The sequence below is a fragment of the Castor canadensis genome, chromosome 3 (genome assembly GCF_047511655.1).
Source record: "Castor canadensis chromosome 3, mCasCan1.hap1v2, whole genome shotgun sequence".
Classification (NCBI taxonomy): Eukaryota; Metazoa; Chordata; class Mammalia; order Rodentia; family Castoridae; genus Castor; species Castor canadensis.
In genome coordinates, this window is record NC_133388.1 from 147,520,806 (window position 1) to 147,541,056 (window position 20,251).

Genomic DNA, 20,251 nt, shown 5'->3' on the forward strand with positions numbered 1-20,251 from the left:
GATGAGATAGCTACAGAACAACAACTGAGACATCATCTCCAGGATTGGAGGCTGAGGGATGGACACCAAAAATATTAAGACTGAAACTTTACTGCAGTTGAACTTGAACATTTTTTTTATTTATATATTTTTTTTTCTTTTTCATTTACATAGTTTTTATTTTTATTCTTATTTTCATTCTTTTTATTTTTATTTTCAATCCTCTCTGTCACTCTAATGACTTTTCAGCTTATGATTGATTAGTACACTCTCCCTATTTTATCTTTGAAATTTTTTTGTTTGTTTCTTCTTTTTTTTTCTACTTCTTTATTTGTTTCTCCCTTTTCATTTAACTTATTTGCTTTCCATCTCCTCCCACCATTCCATTCTAAATATCACTAGTGCTATTATTACAAGCCAGAAAATACCTAACCACACACAGTACAGGACAATAACAACACCAAGGGCAATAACATGAAGACAGAAAAAACAGGGAAACTAGTTTCCCCACAGCAAAAAATTAGTACAGGAACCAGAGGGAAATGAAGAAAACAAATACTCAGATCCAGACTCCAACAAAATGAAGATAAACTATGCAAAAGAAACCAATGAAGCCCACAAGAATAATATAAAAGAAGAAATACTACAGGTACTAAATGAGAATTTTATAGAGATGATACTGGATATTGTCAACCAAAAGGTACAGGAGACACTCAAGAAATTCCAAGACAACAAAAATAGAGAATTTGAAAAAGCACAAGAAGAAATAAAGGAAACCATAGAAGCACTGTATAAACACCAAAGTGAAACAGAGAACATGGTTATTAAAGAGATAAAGGAATTCAGGTCAAAAATAGACAACATTAAAGAGGAAGGGACTCAGGATATGGAAAACCTCAGAAAAAAGAACGAAACAGAATTGAAAAACAAAATGGAAGGCAAATCCAGCAGAATAGAACAAACAGAAGACAGAATCTCAGAACTCAAGATGAAATGGTAATTAAAGGAAAAACTGAAGAACTATTAATTAAACAACTCAAGACCTGTGAAAAGAAAATGCAAGAACTCACCGACTCCATCAAAAGACCAAATCTGAGAATCATGGGCATTGAAGAAGGAGAAGAGATGCAAGGAAACAGAATGTGTAATATATGCAACAAAATAAAACAGAAAATTTCCCAAATTTAGAGAAAAATATTCCCATACAGATGCAAGAGGCATCCAGAACATCAAACAGACCAGATCAAAACAGAACTACCCCACAACATATCATCATTAAAACAACAAGTTCAGAAGCTAGGGAAAAAATATTGAAGGCTGTAAGAGAGAAAAAAGGCATACAAAGGTAAACCCATCAAAATCACAGCAAACTTCAAACAGAAACATTAAAAGCAAAAAGAGCTTAGGGCGAGATCTTCCAGGCAATGAATGAAAATAACTTCAATCCCAGGATACTATACCTAGAAAAACTATCATTCAAAATAGATGGAGCAATAAAAGTCTTCCATGATAAGCAGAAGCTAAAACAATATGTGACCACAAAGCCACCACTACAAAAGATTCTTCAAGGGATTCTGCAGACAGAAAGTGAAACCCAGCATAATCATGAAAGGACAGGCAGTACAAAACTACAGGAAAAGAAAAAGCAAGAAAGTAGACAGTAACCTCAACTTAGGTACACACAATCAAAAATTCCAACAACTAAGACAACCAAATGACAGGAATCATCACATACCTATCAGAACTAACACTTAATGTTAATGGACTTAATTACCCATCAAAAGGCACCATTTGATGAAATGGATTAAAAAGGAAGATCAAACAATTTGTTGTTTACAGGAGACCCATCTCACTGACAGAAATAAACAGAGGCTTAGGATGAAAGGCTGGAAGAAGATTTACCAAGCCAATGGCCCCGGAAAACAGGCAGGAGTAGCAATACTTATCTCTGACAAAGTAGACTTCAAACCCACATTGATCAAATGAGATAAAAAGGACATCCGATACTAATAAAAGGGGAAATAGACCAAAAGGAAATAATAATTATAAACCTTTATGCACCCAATGTCAACGAAACCAATTTCGTCAAACATACCCTGAAAGACCTAAAAGCATATATTAACATGAACACAGTGGTTGTGGGAGACTTTAACACCCCATTATCATCAATAGATAGGTCATCCAAACAAAAACTCAATAAAGAAATTCAACATCTAAAATATACAATAGATCAAATGGACCTACTTGATGTCTACAGAACATTTCATTCAACTTCTACACAATATACATTCTTCTCTACAGCCCATGGAACCTTCTCCAAAATAGATCATATCCTAGGGCACAAAGCAAGCCACAGCAAATATAAGAAAATAGAAATTATACCATGCATACTATATGATCACAATGCAATAAAACTAGAACTCAACAACAAAAGTAAAGAAAAAAAAAACATGCAAAGAACTGAAACTGAATAACTCATTACTTAATGAACAATGGGCCATTGATGAAATAAAAGAGGAAATTAAAAAGTTCCTGGAAGTCAATGAAAATGAAAACGCAACTTACCGGAACCTATGGGACACAGCAAAGGCAGTCCTGAGAGGAAAGTTGATAGCCATGGAAAGTTGATAGCCATGACTGCATACATTAAAAAGACTGAAAGATCCCAAATCAATGACCTAATGATACATCTCAAACTCCTAGAAAAACAAGAACAAGCAAATCCCAAAACAAATAGAAAGAGAGAAATAATAAAAATAAGAGCTGAAATCAACAAAATAGAAACCAAAAAAACCATACAAAGAATTAATGAAACACAAAGTTGGTTCTTTGAAAAAATAAACAAGATCGACAGACCCCTGGCAAACCTGACTAAAATAAGGAGAGAAAAAACTCAAATTAGAACAATCAGGAATGCAAAAGGGGAGATAACAACAAACTCCATGGAAGTCCAGGAAATCATCAGAGACTACTTCGAGAACCTATATTCAAATAAATTTGAAAATCTTAAAGAAATGGACACATTTCTAGATACATATGATCATGCAAAACAAAACCAAGAGGATATTAATCACCTGAATAGATCTATAACACAAAATGAAACTGAAGCAGCAATCAAGAGTCTCCCCAAAAAGAAAAGTCCAGGACCTGATGGATTCTCTGCTGAATTCTATCAGACCTTTCAAGAAGAACTGATACCAACCCTCCTTAAACTGTTCCATGAAATAGAAAGGGAAGGAAAACTGCCAAACACATTTTATGAAGCCAGTATTACACTTATCCCAAAACCAGGCAAAGACACCTCCAAAAAGGAGAACTATAGGCCAATCTCCTTAATGAACATGATGCAAAAATCCTTAACAAAATAATGGCAAACCGAATTCAACAACACATCAAAAAGATTATTCACCACAACCAAGTAGGCTTCATCCCAGGGATGCACAGGTGGTTCAACATATGAAAATAATTAAACGTAATAAACCACATTAACAGAAGCAAAGACAAAAACCACTTGATCATCTCAATAGATGCACAAAAACCCTTTGATAAGATCCAACACCATCTCATGATAAAAGCTCTAAGAAAACTAGGAATAGAAGAAAAGTACCTCAACATTATAAAAGCTATATATGACAAACCTACAGCCAGCATTACACTTAACGGAGAAAAACTGAAACCATTCCCTCTAAAATCAGGAGCTAGGTAAGGATGCCCACTATCTCCACTCCTATTCAACATAGTACTGGAATTCCTAGCCAGAGCAATTAGGCAAGAAGAAGGAATAAAAGGAATACAAATAGGTAAAGAAACTGTCAAAATATCCCTATTTGCAGATGACAAAATCCTATACCTTAAAGACCCAAAAAACTCTACTCAGAAGCTTCTAGACACCATCAATAGATATAGCAAGGTAGCAGGATATAAAATCAACATAGAAAAATCATTAGCCTTTCTATATACTAATAATGAACAAACTGAAAAAGAATATATGAAAACAATTCCATTTACAATAGCCTCAAAAAAAATTAAATACCTAGGTGTAAACCTAACCAAAGATGTGAATGACCTCTACAAGGATAACTATAAACTTCTCAAGAAAGAGATTGAGGAAGACTATAGAAAGATGAGAGATCGCCCATGCTCATGGATTGTAGAATCAACATAGTAAAAATGTCTATACTCACAAAAGTAATCTACATGTTTAATGCAATTACCATCAAAATTCCAATGACATTCATTAAAGAGATCGAAAAATTTACCATGAAATTTATATGGAAACACAGGAAGCCACGAATAGCCAAGGCAATACTCAGTCAAAAGAACAATGCAGGAGGTATCACAATACCTGACTTCAAACTATATTACAAAGCAATAACAATAAAAACAGCATGGTACTGGCACAAAAACAGACATGAAGACCAGTGGAACAGAATAGAGGACCCACATATGAAATCACACAACTATAACCAACCTGTATCTGACAAAGGAGCTAAAAATATATGATGGAGAAATAGCAGCCTCTTCAACAAAAACTGCTGGGAAAACTGGTTAGCAGTCTGCAAAAAACTGAAACTAGATCCATGTATATCACCCTATACCAAGATTAACTCAAAATGGATCAAGGATCTTAATATCAGCCCACAAACTCTAAAGTTAATACAGGAAAGAGTAGGAAATACTCTGGAGTTAGTACGTATAGGTAAGAACTTTCTCAACAAAACCCCAGCAGCACAGCAACTAAGAGACAGCGTGACACAGGTTACTCCAGAGGCACCTGCACACCCATGTTTATTGCAGCACTTTTCACAATAGCCAAGTTATGGAAACAGCCAAGGTGCCCCACCACTGACGAATGGATTAAGAAAATGTGGTATCTATACATAATGGAATTTTATGCAGCCATGAAGAACAATGAAATGTTATCATTCGCTGGTAAATGGATGGAATTGGAGAACATCATTCTGAGTGAGGTTAGCATGGCCCAAAAGACCAAAAATCGTATGTTCTCCCTCATATGTGGACATTAGATCAACAGCAAACACAACAAGAGGATTGGACTTTGAGTACATGATAAAACCTTTAGCACACAAAGGAGGGGTGAGCATAGGTAAGACACCTAAAAAATTAGTTAGCATTTGTTCCCCTTAACGCAAAGAAACTAAAGCAGATACCTTAAAAGCAACTGAGGCCTATAGGAAAAGGGGACCAGGAACTAGAGAAAAGGTGAGATCAAAAAGAATTAACCTAGAAGGTAACACCCACGCACAGGAAATCAATGTGAGTCAATGCCCTGTATAGCTATCCTTATCTCAACCAGCAAAAACCCTTGTTCCTTCCTATTATTGCTTATACTCTCTCTACAACAAAATTAGAGATAAGGGCAAAATAGTTTCTGCTGGGTATTGAGGGGGGGAGCAGGAGGGGGTGGAGTGGGTGGTAAGGGAGGGGGTGGGGGCAGGGGGGAGAAATGAACCAATCCTTGTATGCCCATATGAATAATTAAAGAAAAATGAAAAAAAAAAAAAAGGCCACGAATAGCCAAGGCAATGCTCAGTCAAAAGAACAATGCTGGAGGCATCACGATACCTGACTTCAAACTATATTACACCGCAATAAAAATAAAAACAGCATGGTACTGGCACAAAAACAGACATGAAGACCAGTGGAACAGAATAGAGGACCCACATATGAAGCCACACAACTATGACCAACTTTGTCTTTGACAAAGGTGCTAAAAATGTACGATGGAGAAATAGCAGCCTCTTCAACAAAAACTTCTGGGAAAACTGGTTAGCAGTCTGCAAAAAACTGAAACTAGATCCATGTATATCACCCTATACCAAGATTAACTCAAAATGGATCAAGGATCTTGATATCAGACCACAAACTCTAAAGTTGATACAGGAAAGAGTAGGAAATACTCTGGAATTAGTAGGTACAGGTAAGACTTTTCTCAATGGAAAGCCAGCAGCACATCAACTAAGAGATAGCATAGAGAAATGGGACCTCATAAAACTAAAAAGCTTCTGTTCATCAAAAGAAATGGTCTCTAAACTGAAGAGAATACCCACAGAGTGGGAGAAAATATTTGCCAGCTATACATCAGACAAAGGACTGATAACCAGAATATATAGGGAACTTAAAAAATAAATTCTCCCAAAATTAATGAGCCAGTAAAGAAATGGGCAAGTGAGCTAAACAGAACTTTCTCAAAAGAAGAAATTCAAATGGCAAAAAACACATGAAAAAATGCTCACCATCTCTAGCAATAAAGGAAATGCCAATTAAAACCACACTAAGATTCCACCTCACCCCTGTTAGAATAGTCATCATTAGCAACACCACAAACAACAGGTGTTGGCGAGGATGCAGGGAAAAAGGAACCCTCTTACATTGTTGGTGGGAATGTAAACTAGTACAACCACTCTGGAAAAAAATTTGGAGGCTACTTAAAAAGCTAATCATTGATCTACCATTTGATCCATCCATACCACTCTTGGAGATATACCCAAAAGACTGTGACACAGGTTACTCCAGCGACACCTGCACCCCCATGTTTATTGCTGCACTATTCACAATAGCCAAGTTATGGAAACAGCCAAGGTGCCCCACCACTGACGAATGGATTAAGAAAATGTGGTATCTATACACAATGGAATTTTATGCAGCCATGAAGAAGAACAAAATGTTATCATTTGCTGGTAAATGGATGGAATTGGAGAACATCATTCTGAGTGAGGTTAGCCTGGTCCAAAAGACCAAAAATCATGTTCTCCCTCATATGCAGACATTGATCAAGGGCAAACACAATAAGGGGTTTGAACTTTGATCACAAGATAAAAGCGAGAGCCCACAAGAGAGATATGAGGATGGGTAAGAAACCTAAAAAATTAGTTAGCATTTGTTGCCCTTAACGCAGAGAAACTAAAGCAGATACCTTAAAAGCAACTGAGGCCAATATTAGAAGGGGACCAGGAACTAGAGAAAAGGTGAGATCAAAAAGAATTAACCTAGAAGTTAACACACGTGCACAGGAAATTAATGTGAGTCAACTTCCTGTATAGCTATCTTTATCTCAACTAGCAAAAACACTTGTTCCTTCCTATTATTGCTTATACTCTCTCTTCAACAAAATTAGAGATAAGGGCAAAATAGTTTCTGCCGGTCATCGAGGGGCTGGGGGGAGATAAAGGGGACAGGGTGAGTGGTAAGGGAGCGGGGGGAGAAATGACCCAAGCATTGTATGCACATGTGAATAATAAATTAATTAATTAATTAATTAAGCATTTGCCCAGCTCACAAGTCAACACAGCTTATGTGATATCTTCCTGATGATATCCTTAATAGAGGCTCTAGTTTCTATAAAATGTTAATCAAAATCTCAGCTTGGGTGATTATAAAATATTGAAATTAAATTTAACAAACAAGACAAAATCATTCTCATGTTGTTGGGTGGTAAGGCTACTGTAGGGTTCTAAAGCATCTTTTAATGTTAGTCTGAGGATTAAACACAGAACTTCACTCATTCTAGGAAAGTGCTGTACCATTGAACTATATCCTAAGCCCCTGCAATGTATTGTTAAAAACACCCTTTCCACTACAAAGACACAGCCCCATGCTATGCACACTCTGAAGAGCAGATCACAAGCCAGATGTAGCTATCCATTTGTATCTTGAGTCGAGTACACAACTGAGGTGAACTACCCAGACAATCAAATGCAGCAAAAATAAAATTGGGCAAAATGACCGTTCTGACAACAGTATAGAAAGTGAATGAGAAAGAGACATAAGTAGATATAGAACAAACCACTGGAATAAATCTTTTATAAACCCACAATGTTCAAGGAGACTCCTAGATTCAAACTGATTACCTGACCTCAAAGAACAAGTTTGACATTGGAACCAGGTTTTCTGATACTAGAACCCAAATATTTGTTACATTTACTGTAGTGAAGAATATTTTATTTTGTAAGAAAACCACTGGGAAAATTTTGCCTGCTGTTGGCACTCTCCAAAACAAGTGATTTGCTTATACCTTGTAGTGGCCAGTTTTTGCACGTACTTTTGTGAACTATATTTATTTCTAATTCATGCTTCTTTATTCCACTCATTTCTTATTTTCATTTATATTATATTTGTAGTATGTAAGTCAAGTGTGCTACAAGGTAAATCCTAGGATGTTCCAGTTTATTTCTTAATCAACTTATAGATATAATGAAGGTGGCCCATACAAGGTACATCTTGATTATAGAGATAATGTGGAAAGTGAAATGATAATCACATATTTCATGCCAATGCCCAAACAAGAACTTATTGGTGCTTATTAAAATTCAACATTCCAGGCTCAACTTTATTAGTTGTCTCCATTGGAGCCTAGGACTGTGTATTAATATCAATTATCTTGGAAACTATTATGAATATTGGCCCACTGATCATATTTTAAGAAATCATATCCTATTTTATCTTCCACTTTTTTTTGAACCCCTGAAATGACTCCTCTTTAACCATGCCTCATGTTGAAAAGGTGAATAATGATAGTTTGAATTTGAGTTACCATTTATTCAACAAATATGCTGTCTGAACCTGTTTCAGGCATTCACCTAGACAGTTTAGGAAAATAATTATCAATCTCTCCACCTCAGACTTTATCAGTCTGACAGCAGAGTAAGAAATGAAAAAAATATATATATATATTTATATTTACAAAGTTAATTAAGAAATGCTATTTTGTGGAGCCTGGTACACTGAAGTGTGAAAATTGAGGTTCTGACAAAGACCCTAAAGATCAGCATAATGCCTGACACTATTTTACAAATGAAAAATCTAAGGATAAGATCAATTAAATAGCACAAAGCTATATACCTGAACAGTGACAGTAAACTATCTGGAAAAGAACCTCCTTTATCTGTTCTAAAGATCTAGCATAGTGTCACACAGGAGGAATTAGCTGAATATTTCTGGAAATAATGAGTGACTAGCATACTCATTCTTATATTTCAAACCAGATATTTCTAACTTTAATCTTTCTATTATTTGATGATACTCTTACCAGATAAATTGGAAAACACACTTTTTTTTTTCATTTTTCTTTTATTATTCATATGTGCACACAAGGCTTGGTTCATTTCTCCCCACTGCCCCCACCCCCTCCTTTACCACCCACTCCACCCCCTCCCTCTCCCCCCCCCAATACCCAGCAGAAACTATTTTGCCCTTATTTCTAATTTTGTTGTAGAGAGAGTATAAGCAATAATAGGAAGGAACAAGGGTTTTTGCTGGTTGAGATAAGGATAGCTATACAGGGCATTGACTCACATTGATTTCCTGTGCGTGGGTGTTACCTTCTAGGTTAATTCTTTTTGATCTCACCTTTTCTCTAGTACCTGTTTCCCTTTTCCTATTGGCCTCAGTTGCTTTAAGGTATCTGCTTTAGTTTCTCTGCGTTGAGGGCAACAAATGCTAGCTAGTTTTTTAGGTGTCTTACCTATCCTCACCCCTCCCTTGTGTGCTCTCACTTTTATCATGTGCTCATAGTCCAATCCCCTTGTTGTGTTTGCCCTTGATCTAATGTCCACATATGAGGGAGAACATACGATTTTTGGTTTTTTGAGCCAGGCTAACCTCACTCAGAATGATGTTCTCCAATTCCATCCATTTACCAGTGAATGATAACATTTCGTTCTTCTTCATGGCTGCATAAAATTCCATTGTGTATAGATACCACATTTTCTTAATCCATTCGTCAGTGGTGGGACATCTTGGCTGTTTCCATAACTTGGCTATTGTGAATAGTGCCGCAATAAACATGGATGTGCAGGTGCCTCTGGAGTAACAGTCTTTTGGGTATATCCCCAAGAGTGGTATTGCTGGATCAAATGGTAGATCGATGTCCAGCTTTTTAAGTAGCCTCCAAATTTTTTTCCAGAGTGGTTGTACTAGTCTACATTCCCACCAACAGTGTAAGAGGGTTCCTTTTTCCCCGCAGCCTCGCCAACACCTGTTGGTGGTGGTGTTGCTGATGATGACTATTCTAACAGGGGTGAGGTGGAATCTTAGTGTGGTTTTAATTTGCATTTCCTTTATTGCTAGAGATGGTGAGCATTTTTTCATGTGTTTTCTGGCCATTTGAATTTCTTCTTTTGAGAAAGTTCTATTTAGTTCACATGCCCATTTCTTTATTGGTTCATTAGTTTTAGGAGAATTTAGTTTTTTAAGTTCCCTGTATATTCTGGTTATCAGTCCTTTGTCTGATGTATAGTTGGCAAATATTTTCTCCCACTCTGTGGGTGTTCTCTTCAGTTTAGAGACCATTTCTTTTGATGAACAGAAGCTTTTTAGTTTTATGAGGTCCCATTTATCTATGCTATCTCTTAGTTGCTGTGCTGCTGGGGTTTCATTGAGAAAGTTCTTACCTATACCTATTAACTCCAGAGTATTTCCTACTCTTTCTTGTATCAACTTAAGAGTTTGGGGTCTGATATTAAGATCCTTGATCCATTTTGAGTTAATGTTGGTATAGGGTGACATACATGGATCTAGTTTCAGTTTTTTGCAGACTGCTAACCAGTTTTCCCAGCAGTTTTTGTTGAAGAGGCTGCTATTTCTCCATCGTACATTTTTAGCTCCTTTGTCAAAGATAAGTTGCTTATAGTTGTGTGGCTTCATATCTGGATCTTCTATTCTGTTCCACTGGTCTTCATGTCTGTTTTTGTGCCAGTACCATGCTGTTTTTATTGTTATTGCTTTGTAATATAGTTTGAAGTCAGGTATTGTGATACCTCCTGCATTGTTCTTTTGACTGAGTATTGCCTTGGCTATTCATGGCCTCTTGTGTTTCCATATAAATTTAACAGTAGATTTTTCAAACTCTTTAATGAATGTCATTGGAATTTTGATGGGAATTGCATTAAACACGTAGATTATTTTGGGGAGTATTGACATTTTTACTATCTTGATTCTACCAATCCATGAGCATTGGAGATCTCTCCACTTTCTATAGTCTTCCTCAATCTCTTTCTTCAGAAGTGTATAGTTTTCCTTGTAGAGGTCTTTCACATCTTTTGTTAGGTTTACACCTAGGTATTTGATTTTGTTTGAGGCTATTGTAAATGGAATTGTTTTCATATATTCCTTTTCAGTTTGTTCATTATTAGTGTATAGAAATGCTAATGATTTTTCTATGTTGATTTTATATCCTGCTACCTTGCTATAGCTATTGATGATGTCTAGAAGCTTCTGAGTAGAGTTTTTTGGGTCTTTAAGGTATAGGATCATGTCGTCTGCAAATAGGGATATTTTGACAGTTTCTTTACCTATTTGTATTCCTTTTATTCCTTCTTCTTGCCTAATTGCTCTGGCTAGGAATTCCAGTACTATGTTGAATAGGAGTGGAGATAGTGGGCATCCTTGTCTGGTTCCTGATTTTAGAGGGAATGGTTTTAATTTTTCTCCATTAAGTATAATGCTGGCTGTAGGTTTGTCATATATAGCTTTTATAATGTTGAGGAACTTTTCTTCTATTCCTAGTTTTCTTAGAGCTTTTATCATGAAATGATGTTGGATCTTATCAAAGGCTTTTTCTGCATCTATTGAGATGATCAAGTGGTTTTTGTCTTTGCTTCTGTTAATGTGGTTTATTATGTTTATTGATTTTCGTATGTTGAACCACCCCTGCATCCCTGGGATGAAGCCTACTTGGTCGTGGTGAATAATCTTTTTGATGTGTTGTTGAATTCGGTTTGCCATTATTTTGTTAAGGATTTTTGCATCATGTTCATTAAGGAGATTGGCCTATAGTTCTCCTTTTTGGAGGTGTCTTTGCCTGGTTTTGGGATAAGTGTAATACTGGCTTCATAAAATGTGTTTGGCAGTTTTCCTTCCCTTTCTATTTCATGGAACAGTTTAAGGAGGGTTGGTATCAGTTCTTCTTTAAAGGTCTGATAGAATTCAGCAGAGAATCCATCAGGTCCTGGACTTTTCTTTTTGGGGAGACTCTTGATTGCTGCTTCAATTTCATTTTGTGTTATAGGTCTATTCAGGTGATTAATTCCCTCTTGGTTCAGTTTTGGATGATCATATGTATCTAGAAATCTGTCCATTTCTTTAAGATTTTCAAATTTATTTGAATATAGGTTCTCAAAGTAGTCTCTGATGATTTCCTGGACTTCCTTGGTGTTTGTTGTTATCTCCCCTTTTGCATTCCTAATTCTACTAATTTGGGGTTTTTCTCTCCTCATTTTAGTGAGGTTTGCCAGGGGTCTATCGATCTTGTTTATTTTTTCAAAGAACCAACTTTTTGTTTCATTAATTCTTTGTATGGTTTTTTTGGTTTCTATTTTGTTGATTTCAGCTCTTATTTTTATTATTTCTCTCCTTCTATTTGTTTTGGGATTTGCTTGTTCTTGTTTTTCTAGGAGTTTGAGATGTATCATTAGGTCATTGATTTGGGATCTTTCAATCTTGGAAAACACACTTTAAAGAAGTATTATGAACAAACCCAACATTTACTATGTAGCTGGGTTTCCTAATACCCCAAAGTAATAATGATTTAATAGTTAATACTAAAATCACATAGTTAAATTTTAGTTTATGACAATAATGTCTAATCATGTTTAATAAAGCACTAATTTTAGTGAATGAATGGTACAATCTGATGAATACAAGAGAAATTCAAGAACACAGTAGACTGAGCAAATAGATTCAGTTCCACTGTTTTGCAATTGCTTAGTCTGCAATGAAGTTATTTTTTTGAGGTAATACTGAGACTATCCCTCTAAATGGATTTGAAAATACATTTGCAGTTATCACACTTTTGTTCTGAAACATTTGTAATATTCTTTTGATGTCACAGAATTTTTGAGACAAAGTCATCACTAATTTAATTTTCTTTTCATTTTCAGGTATGGCTGCCATTTGTTTTTGGAACTTTAGCTTTATCTCTGCTTCTAATTTTAATGCCAGTCATCCATTCTCCTAAAATGGAACATCTTTATCAGGTTATCATTCTTTTCAGTGTACTTCTATGCTACTGGATTCATGTTCACCTTAATCAACATTCTGTTTGTTTTGATACAGTCACTTGTTATTTGCAATTACTGTTTAATGTTTCACCATCTGAAGACCAAGATAAATCTGTCTTTGAAGAAAAAGTACATTGACCATGATCAAATAAATTTAGAATAAGAAACCTTAAATGTAAAAAATTTTACTAAATCAAAACATTTTAAAAGTAATTCTTATTTTAAAATGTGTATACTCATAAATACAAAGCTTTCTACTTCCTTCCCACCCCAGACCTATGTAGAATAAATTTATCCTATGAGTTATGTGTAGTTTTTTGATAGTTAGTAGAGAAGAACTTGAAGGCTCCAAATACAAACAGATAAGTAGATGGAAATGTTAATTTCCATGATTTTATCAGTAAATATTACATATATGTATTCAAATATTACAGTGTTCTTTGTGTATATATGTAATTATTATATGTTAGTTAAAAATCACTTAAATGTTTAAGAAGGTAGATCATTGATCATTATAAATTGTATACATGTATCAAAATACCACACATTACTTCATAAATTTATATAGTTAAAATAATGATTTCCAAAATTTTAAACGGGCTGGGGATATAGCTATGTGGTTGAGCATTTGCCTTCCACATGCAAGAAAGAAAGATAGGTTTATTAACCAATAGTTTCAACTTTTGCATAACTTTTTAAAAATCACAAATTAAATCCAATCATTCTGGTGATAATATTAAAATGTGGGTCCTTCAAGATGTAGTTATTTCATGAGAGCACAGACTTAACAGATAGGTTGACAGACCAGACTACTATGGATTGGATCTTAAATGTACCCCATAAGCATGTGTTGATGGCTTGGTCTGCAGACCGTGGCCCTACTAAGGGGGAATTGTTAGGACTTTGTACCAGTGGAAGGAAATTATGTCAATAGGAGGCAGAGGGAACTTAAATAGTATATTGAAACTTAAACACCTCCTCTCTATTTTTGCTCTCTTACTGCCATGATGTGAGCAGTTTTCCTTCTCCACATGTTTCTACTATGATGTTCTGCCATACCACAGCCCAAAGCAATGGAGTGAACACTACATAGTAAAACCAATGAAAATATGACCCAAATAAACCATGCCTACTCATAAGTTGATAGGCTCAGGTATTTTGTCACAACAAGGGAAAACTAACAGAGCAAACTGATTCTGCAATATGAGGGTTTTCTGTGGGTATACCTGACAATATATTTCAGAAACCTTTTGAATTGGCTTATGGAAGAGGTTTGGAGAAGTTTGTAGAAAGAGTTTAAAGGAAGCCTAAAATGCTGGAAACAGTGTTTGATGGGGATTCTGATGTGGGCTTGGAAAGCCAGAATGCTAATTACAAATGATTCAATACTGGCAAGATAATGGTTCTGGTGCAAACATGTGCTCTATTGGGAATTGGACTAGGCACTCATACTCTGCCAAAGAACTTGTTATACTTACTACATCCTTTAGTCTTTGTGTAATGCTAATTAATATGATGGAGGACTTTCAAAGTATCCCAGGATTCATCCCATAGCATGGATATTACTGGGTTAATTTTATACAGACAGTAAAAAAGAAGGAATAAAAAAGTAGAGGTAAAGATTGGAAAATTTTTTCAATATGTCAAGAAAAAAACATTTTTAAAGTTATGACCAAGGAAGGTATGACTACTAAATATACTAATGCCTATAAAAGGAAACCAAGGACAATAGGGAAAATGCCTTGAAAACATCTCAGGAATGAGTGAGACTCCACCCAAGAGAAACTCAAAGATTATTGTTTAGGAAGAGAAACCCATAAATAGACAGAGGATGGACACAGGTTACCATCTTTATAGCAGCTATCAATCTAACATACTATTTCCTTAATGTTTTTATGGTTCTTCTTAAAGACCCTACTGGTTTTATCCACATATAAAAAGCATTTTTTTTAACTTTAATGGATGGTTTTCACTGATTTCTGTTTGATTTCTCTTGTAGTAAAAAAGTAACTGGATAATTCCTTGACCTGGTCCTGGAACACATCAAATAAATTTCCTGACAACTAGATTTCCCTTGTCACCTCTTAAGTTTAAGATAAAAGTGGAAGCCTCAAATAAAGACCCGCATTTACCAGGGAACCTCTGTGAAAAGGCCCTGACTACTGTCTCCTACTGATGCCCCTTTCTAGCTCAAATCAGCCTAATGGCAGTTAGGGTTACTTCCTCGGAGAGGGAATGAGACAGAAGGACCCCTGGAAACCTCCATTATGACCTTCCTATGACCTTAAAAAGTGGAAAGAAGGAAAAGCAGGACAGACCAGAATAAAGACAGTTGAAGGACTAGGACTTGATCAATCAGAACATTGCAGGCACAGGAAACCAGAATGCTGCTTTCTACACACCTAATTAGCATACAGATTGAGCAACACACTTGAGAAAAATGGGTAAAAACTTCAGGCCATGTCACTTCTCTGGTGATCTGCTCAGGACCCCTCCCTTCCCATGGGAGCTTTCATTCATTCCCTTAATAATCTTTCCTACCTATGCTCAAAAACAAAAAGAAAAAAAAAAGGAAGAAGACAAGAAACCCAAGTTCCTGGACTCATATAGGCCACCTAGGAAATTATTTCTCCTACATTTGCTTCCCTGTGTTCAGATGTCCAGGAACTACCACATCCATGGATAAGTTAAACAAAAAGGGCAGCTCCTGACAGTGGCAGACCTTGGCAGGGTTCCCATTTTATTCAGTCTTGAGACTGAATTCATTCTTCTTTTTTTTTTTAATTTTATCATTTTGACATTTACTAACATGTGTATACATTGTTTGAGGCACATTCACCCCCCATCCCCTCACCCACCCCTCCCCAGTCCTCACCCCCTCGCCCACCCCTGACTTCTGGACAGACCCTGTTGTTGAAGAGAAACATAACAGATAGTAAGAAAAATATAGAATTTTTGCAAGTTTGAGATAAAGATAGCTATATAGAGATCCCTAGTGTTTCATCCATGCACAAGTATATTACCACAACCCACACTGGTTCATCTCTACTAGACCTCTTCACTACTTCCTGGTCCTCTTCCTATAGTGGCTTCTGCCAGTTTAAGATGACTATATTCGTTCCTATACAATGAACATATCAACCACATTCAAGTTTTAGGTTTCCTTTCTTTTCCCTGTTTCTCCAATGCCTGTTCTCCCCTTAGTGTGTGACCCATGTCCAATATTACTGCATTTCTTTTGGGTCTATAATCCACATATGAGGAAGAATATGCAATTTTGGGCCTTCTGAGCCTAGCTAACTTCACTTAAGATGATGTTCTCCAGTTACATCACTTAAATGTGAATGATAAAATTTCATTCTTCTTTGTGACTGAATAAGATTCCATTGTGTATAATTATCACATTTTCTTAATCCATTCATCAGAAGTGGGGCATCTTGGCTGTTTCCATAGCTTGGCTATTGTGAATAGTGCTGCAATAAACATGGGTGTACTGTGCCTTTGTAGCAATCTGAGTTGCATTCCTTTGGGTATATCCCTAGGAGTGGTATTACTGGATAGCATGACAAATTTATATTCAGTTTTTTAAGAAGCCTCCACATTGTTTTCCAAAGTGATTGTACTAGCTTACATTCCCACCAGTAATGTATGAGGGTTCCTTTTTCCCCCCACATCCTTGCCAACATTTGTTGGTGGTGGTGTTCTTGATGATAACTATTCTAATAGGAATGAGTAAAATCTTAGTGTGGTTTTGAATTGCATTTCCTGTATAGCCAGGAATGGTGAGCACTTTTTCATGTGCTTTTTGGTCACTTGGATTTCTTTCTTTGAAAAAGTTCTGTTTAGTTCAGTTGCCCACTTCTTCATTGGTTCATTGAATTTGAGGGGGGTGTAGTTTTTTGAGCGCCCTGCATATTCTGGTTATCAGTACCTTGTCTGATACATAGCTAGCAAAGATTTTCTCCCACTCTGTGGATGGTCACATCAATTTAGAGACCACTTCTTTTCTTGTGCAGAATCTTTTGAATTTCATGTAGTCCCATTTGTCCACTATTTCTCTAGGTTGCTGAGCTTCTTGAGTTCTAATGAGGAAGTCCTTCCTTATATCTATTACTTCCAGAGTATTACCTGCTCTTTCCTGAACTAATTACAAGGTTTCAGGTCTGATATTAAGGTCCTTAATCCACTTTGAGTTGATACTAGTACAGGGTAAGAGGCATGGATGAAGTTCCAGTTTTCTGCAGGCAGATAACCATTTTTCCCAGCAACATTTGTTAAAGAGTCTGTCTTTTCTCCATTGTATGTTTTTGGTGCCTTAATCAAAAATAAGGTGGACATAGCTGTGTGGATTCATGTCCGGTCCTTTTCTGTTCCATTGGTCTTCAAATCTGTTTTTGTACCATTACCATTCTGTTTTTATTGCTATAGCTCTGTAGCATAGTTTGAAGTTGGGTATTGTGATACCTCCAGCATTGCTTTCTTTCCTCAGTATTCCCTTGGCTATTCAGTCTTTTGTGTTTCCAAATGAACTTTAGGGTAAATATTTGAATCTCTGTGATGAATGTCATTGGTAATTTGATGGGAATTGCATTGAACATGAAGATTGCTTTTGGTAGTATAGCCATTTTTACTATGTTGATTCTGCCAATCCATGAGCATGGGAGATCTTTCCACCTTCTGTAGTCTTCTTTGATGTCTTTTTCAGTGGTTTGTAGTTCTCCTTGTAGAGGTCATTTACATCCTTTGTTAAGTTTACTCCTAGGTATCTGATTTTTCTTTGAGGCTACCATAAATGGAATTGTTTTCTATATTCTTTCTCAATTTGTTCAATGTGGGTGTATAGAAAAGCTACTGATTTTTGGTTTTTGTTTGCTTTTTTCATTTTAAAACTGAATATTTAATTCAACATTGCAATAAAAATTGAACAGTATTAAAAACAAACATTATCAGTGGCTAAAAAAATGTATATTAATCTTTATTTTCCTTTTGAGGGGATTTTAATGGCCAATTCTGTACAACAAAACAATGCTAGGAAAATATCTTACAAAGACAAAAATTCCTGAGCACAAGTTCAAAATTGCTTAAAAATGATTAGCAGTTTTAAAAACCTACACCTGAAATACAAAATATTAGATAAATTTATTTGAATCCTAAAAGTTTGATAATGAACATTGTATACTTTTTAAAAAGATAACCAACAAATTAGCAACTCAGCATTTTCTAGGGATTAGCATCTTACAGCACCATGACTACTGCATAAGCACATGGCTGTGGCTCACCCACTACCACATCCCTTGTTCTTCCAAATCCTTCTTGGCTTCCATCTGGACAACTCCAAAGGCACTGTGAGGAAAACAGATGCAAAGTGACAGATACCCATTTTTCTTTCAGTCCCTCTCAGCACAGCAACTAAGCAAATAATCAATGAGGAAAGGGCATATAATCCATAGTCTTACACAAAGCCTCACTCAATTTGAAAAATTGTCAGTTCTGTCAAATATGCCAACACACTGATAAGGTAGTTATGACACAGAGTCTTTACTTTTTCCATCAGTATGTGCTGAAGCTACAGATGTTGAAACACGAACTCATCTTGTAGCTGATAAATGAATTTTGAAATGCCTATGGAAATGTGAATAAAGGCAGTCCATAAATAAGTCAACTCCCTCCTGGGTAACCTCCCCAGGTGTTTTGTGGATGCTGTCCCACAAAGCTTTTGCATCCTCTGGATGTATTGCATAAGAAATGTCCAGACTTTGAGGGTACAGGGTACAGACCAAAGAAATTCAGTAGCCATATAATGGTCCATTTTGCATGCAGTCCACATGGCAGCCATCCAGGAAAGATTAAATGAGTTGATTGCTAAAGGACTGAAATGACAGTCAAAGGTTTTCTGAAACCAAGTTCCAATTATGGCAGTATGAGATTCTGCTCCATTTGCAAGGAATAATGGTAGGCAGGTGAAGTCTTCTGAGGTAGTCTCCAGAAGACTATCTCCAAATGCACAGCAGAACCAACCAGTCCACACCACTTTATCTTCTCTGCTCTCAGGTGGCAGCTGAGATTTTGACAGAATCTGGACAAGAACTGCTTCAGGGTCCCTCTGTGTCCCTTTCAGTCCTAGGAGAGTAGAAAAAATGACTTTGACGTTAAGATCTTCTCCCACTTGCACAGCAAGTCCTTTGTGCTTTTCAGCAGCAATAAGTGCACTCAGAAGTCTAGAATACTCTCTGAGATTAGCATATGAGAATTTATACAAGGGAATTAAACTATATAAAGTCCGTTGTTTATGTAGAAGGAATGCAACTTTATGAGGATCGACATCTTCCTGAAATTGTGAACACTGGAGAATTTTCCTTCGAGATGGGGTTGGGGCAAATGAAGTTTGCTTCCTGACTGATTCCAGTCACTTCTGCTGAGGGGTGGTACCTATAAAGTAATCTTTAAGACTTGAGGAGAACCTGTGTCTAGGAGTTGATTCTGGTGACTCATAAGAATCCATGGTCTATAATCCCAGCACTCAGGAGGCTGAGGCAGGAATTTGATGCCAGCATGGGCTTAAAATTCAGAACCATTTACAGCAAACTAACATGGTGGGAGCATGGCTCTCTTCTGGGATGTTGGGCCACCAGACTGGTCCAGGGTCATCAATAAAATGCCGTGATGACACTGTCGCCCGTTCTGGATTTAGAAATCATTCTTCAAACCCGGCTCCAAAATTGTCCAGACTGAAATTCCCGGTAAGGAGACCCCATTCCCTCAGAACAGGCGAGGCCCGCGATTCTGTGTTGGGAAGGACATTTCCGCATACCTAACGGCTCTGCCAAGCTACTGATTTTTGTAAGCTGATTTTGTGTTCTGCTACATTGCTGAAGCTCTTTATGGTGTCTAGGAGTTTTGGGGGTGGAGTTTTTGGTCTTTGAGGTATAAGATCATGTCATCTGCAAATAGGGATAGTTTGACTAGTTCTTTATCTATTTGCATTGCTTATGTTTGTCTTACTGCTCTGGCTAGGAATTCCAGGACTATGTTGAATAGGCTTGGGGAGAGTGGGCATCCTTGTCTCATTCCTGACTTTAGGGAAAATGGTTTCAGTTTTTCCCCATTAAGTATTATATTGGGGAAGAGGTATGGGATTTTGAGGCCCTTGTGCATGTTTGGGTATATTCCTGTTGCTGTAGTGGAGGATGCCTGTATTAGGGATTGCATGGGGCTGGGTTTGTGTATAGTTGGTACAGATGGCCAATAGTTCC

General features: G+C 36.6%; 2 pseudogenes; one reads left to right on the forward strand and one right to left on the reverse strand.

Moving 5' to 3' along the window:
* LOC141421445 (solute carrier family 7 member 12-like) overlaps nucleotides 1-13,136 on the forward strand; it is a 60,185-nt pseudogene extending 47,049 nt beyond the window's left edge.
* Nucleotides 13,137-18,462: 5,326 nt separating this feature from the next.
* LOC141421348 (centromere protein L pseudogene) lies at nucleotides 18,463-19,500 on the reverse strand (annotated as a pseudogene).
* Nucleotides 19,501-20,251: the final 751 nt, after the last annotated feature.